Source organism: Trachemys scripta, chromosome 2, assembly GCF_013100865.1.
Source record: "Trachemys scripta elegans isolate TJP31775 chromosome 2, CAS_Tse_1.0, whole genome shotgun sequence".
Classification (NCBI taxonomy): Eukaryota; Metazoa; Chordata; order Testudines; family Emydidae; genus Trachemys; species Trachemys scripta.
Genome location: NC_048299.1, coordinates 263,023,751 through 263,028,230, shown reverse-complemented (window position 1 = coordinate 263,028,230; position 4,480 = coordinate 263,023,751).

Genomic DNA, 4,480 nt, shown 5'->3' with positions numbered 1-4,480 from the left:
TAATAAAAAATATGTTTCTGTTAACTACTGTTTCCATCATGTTCTTTTGGAGGAGGGGGGGAAAGGGGGTTGGTAATTGGACAGGACAGTCACCTTTGGCAGGGTACATAGTCGGGGGCAGGCACAGCAGCAGGGCACATACATAGTGCAGTGATGCAGTGACTACTTACCCTGGTTAGTCTGGGAGGTTCTTTTCATGTTATGTGGTGGGAGGTGGGTTGCTCTGTGACTTTGTGGCACGGGAGGGCAGTTAGAGATCTGAAGCGGCGGTCCTTAGGCAGGATCACAGAGCCACACAGCAGGGGATCTGTAAGCGTCCCCCCCCGCCACAAAGTCACATAGTACCCCCATACACACAGTCCCTATCAGGAGGGGTGACAGGCTCCGTTGAAAGAACCATCCCACCGCACCGGAGCCTGTCAGTCCTTCAGTTTAGAAGCTGCATTCGCGCGACTACACTACACCCGCTCCGCACCACAGTCTGCGTCCCAGTTTTAAAAAATTCCCGCGAAAACAGTATTACAGAAAACGGTGTGCTTTAACAAAGTAGAACTATTTTTATTTTGAAACGTGTGTTGGAAGTGGGGTGAAGGCTTCTCTGTACACAAAATTAGAAAGTCACAGGTTACCCTGCTCACTCAGGAACTTTGCTTTCAAAGCCTCCCGGATGCACAGCGCTTCCCGCTGGTCTCTTCTAATCGCCCGGCTGTCTGGCTGTGAGTAATCAGCAGCCAGGCTAATTTCCTCAACCTCCCACCCCGCCATAAAGGTCTCCCCCTTGCTCTCACAGAGATTGTGGAGCACACAGCAAGCTGCTATAACAATGGGGATATTGGTTTCGCTGAGATCACAGCGAGTCATCAAGCTTCTCCATCTCCCCTTGAGACGTCCAAAAGCACACTCCACCACCATTCTGCACTTGCTCAGCCGGTAGTTGAAGAGTTCTTTTTCAGTGTCCAGGGCACCTGTATAGGGCTTCATGAGCCAGGGCATTAGCGGGTAGGCTGGGTCCCCGAGGATGACTATAGGCATCTGCACATCCCCAACAGTTATTTTGTGGTCCGGGAAGTAAATACCTTGCTGCAGCCGTCTAAACAGACCAGAGTTCCTGAAAACACGAGCGTCATGAACCTTGCCCGGCCATCCCACGTAGATGTTGGTAAAACGTCCCCTGTGGTCCACCAGTGCTTGCAGCACCATGGAAAAGTAGCCCTTTCTGTTAATGTACTGGCTGGCCTGGTGGTCCGGTGCCAGGATAGGGATGTGAGTTCCATCTATGGCCCCACCGCAGTTTGGGAATCCCATCGCTGCGAAGCCATCTATGATCGCCTCCACGTTTCCCAGGGTCACTACCTTTGGCAGCAGTACATCAACGATTGCCTTGGCTACTTGCATCACAACAACCCCCACGGTAGATTTGCCCACCCCAAACTGGCTCGCGACTGACCGGTAGCTGTCAGGCGTTGCAAGCTTCCAGAGGGCTATGGCCACTCGCTTATGGACAGTCAGGGCTGGTCGCATCCGGGTGTCATTGCGCTTCAGGGCAGGGGACAGCAACTCACAAAGTTCAAGGAAAGTTCCCTTCCGCATGCGGAAGTTTCGCAGCCACTGTGATTCATCCCAGACCTGCAGCACTATGCGGTCCCACCACTCAGTGCTTGTTTCCCGTGCCCAGAATCGCCGTTCCACGGCATCAACATGACCCATTGCCACCGTGATGTCCTCGGCGCTGGGTCCCCTGCTTTCTGAGAGGTCTGTGCTACTCTCAGACTTCAGGCCATCACCGCGTTGACGTAGCCTCCTCGCCTGACTTTTCTGCATCTGCCTCAGGGCAACCTGTATGATAAGCTGCGAGGCGTTGAGAGCGGCCACAACTGCAGCGATGGTTGCAGCGGGCTCCATGCTCACAGTGCTGTGGCGTCCGCGCTGTCAATGACTTGAAAAGTGCGCGAAATGATTTCCCGCCGGCGCTTTCAGGGAGGGAGGGAGGGCGGGAGTGAGTGATGGATGACGACAGTTACCCAAAAGCACCCTCGACACATTTTTTTACCCAGAAGGCATTGGTGGCTCGACCCAGAATTCCAATGGGCAGCGGGGACTGCGGGAACTGTGGGATAGCTGCCCACAGTGCACCGCTTCCAATGTCGACGCTTTCCCCGTTAGTGTGGACTCACAAAGTCGAATTACTGTCCTTAGTGTGGACACACACGTTCGACTTTGCAATATCGATTCCAAATATTCGATTTAAGTAAAATCGAACTACTCTCGTAGTGTAGACAAGGCCTAAGAGGCGCTTCCCAGAATGGAAAACTTTGAGAACCACTGACTCAGAGGTTGGCTTGTGCCCTGAAACCTGAGGTTTATATCCCTTCCCATTTAAAGAAAAAGTCTTACTGCTTTAAGTCTGGCTGTTTTCGCTATCCGTATAAATGCCCGGTTCCCCGAATCCTGCTACGCTCTTGGTCTCATTATTTCATGGCAATATGTTCCACAAGCTAATTGTGGATTGAATGAAAAAATATCTTATTAGTTTTAAATTTGCTGCCTTTCATTTGTATGGCTGTCCCTTTGTTCCCCTAATAAAAGAGAGTGAATTGAAGTCCCAGATCTACTATATTCCAGTCACTGTTCTGAACATCCTGTGTACCCTTATGTCCTCTCTAACCTGTTTCCCCTCTAAAATAAACAGTCTCATCTGCAGTGGGATAAGCAAGGGTTTCAGCATGTGATTGTGTTACATATTAAACCCAATTGAATCCTCTTCTCTTTTGCATTTGCTCTTTTCTAATCTCTTCCTGAATGAAAAAATATTTTCCCAAATTCCCTTTTCTTCTTTATTCCATTCTCCATGTTGATTAAACAAATAGATGAGGAGGAAGAGGTGTTTATAAGTTTTCTACATTTAAAAAATAAGTGAATTTATTCTTTAGATTTATAACATAGCAGTAACAAGAAACTCCTAACTGAACATGCAAGGCCTCTGATACATACTTTAAAACCACAATGGGCTAGAATTTCATTCACACAAAGACCCTGCCAGAGTGGTGTAAAGTGGTGGCCTTCTTACAGCAAATGAGAATAAGGCCCAACAAATCAAAAAATGCAGCAGCAACTCTTTAGGGTATTAAAATACAGCAATAACTGAGTAGCACAAAAATACACTAAATTCCCCCGCTTTTTTTCTTTAAACATCACCTGCAACAATATTTGCTTTCTTTTTAGCTACTCTCCTAAGGCAAAAAGAAGAACAGGAGTACTTGTGGCACCGTAGAGACTAACAAATTGTGTATATATATCTCCTCAATATATGTTCCATTCTATATGCATCCGAAGAAGTGGGCTCTAGTCCACGAAAGCTTATGCTCTAACAAATTTGTTAGTCTCTAAGGTGCCACAAGTACTCCTGTTCTTCTTTTTGCGGATACAGACTAACACGGCTGCTACTCTGAAACCTCTCCTAAGGCAACATGTCTTGCGGTGTGCCTAGAAGGTTATCAGAACTGAGCTATTTCTGACCAGGAATTACAGGAAGCAAATGTAAAGCATAGGGAACAAGGGTCAGGACAACCTTTGTAATTGTTCCTCTTCATTATTACCTATGACTTGTTCAGGAGAAAACAAGGCCAAGACACAATAGTAACTTGAATGTATGGATGGAGAGCTGATATAAAGAGAGGCTTTTACTTTTGTGGCATATTAATGTCATTTTGAGGTACATAAAGCCTATACAGATGGGACAGATTTCATCCAAACAATGTTCTTGCAGAAACAATAGACTCACGAGAAAGAGCTCACAGGGGAATGCCAGCTACACAGCAGTATTGAAGAGAAGAAAGGAAAGCTCAAAGCATAAAGACCTGGTTGAGGAGAGAGACAAAAAGGATGAGTGTGCTTGCAAATGAAATGAACTATCTAACAGATTAAATTAGGGATTTGAAAGTACTAATAAGGGAAGAAGCACTGAAACCTCAAAGAATGTTATTAAAGGGCTTACGCAGAAATTGGAGCAATTGAGCAAAAGAAACCAGGAGGCTGTTGGCATCTGCATAGAGAGAAAAGGGGAATAGAATAGGCAAATCTAAAACTCAGCTGTTCTGTAACAGAAACATGAATTTTAAAGTATTTGGAGGTTTGTAAAGGATGGGAATAACATTACGCCTTCCTCTCGATAACTCCCTACCCTGGGGGCCATTCTACTGGGCTCTGAGGCGGGGCACTGCTGGAGACTCTGACACTTGCTGCTCTTGGATTCTGGAAGCCAGTTTGTAGAGTGGGGCAAATTAGGCTGCTGCAACATTGTTCATTATTAATATTAAAGATGCAAAACCTTGCTAGGCCCAGAACAAAGTGCAGATAAAGACAAGTGACATGATACCCTGGGACATTAGGACTTTTTTGCCCTGTTCCACAGGTCGAGGGAAGCACCCCTAAACAGATTAACTAGCCACTGGAGTTTTCCCCTGCCTCCTCTGGTGGCATA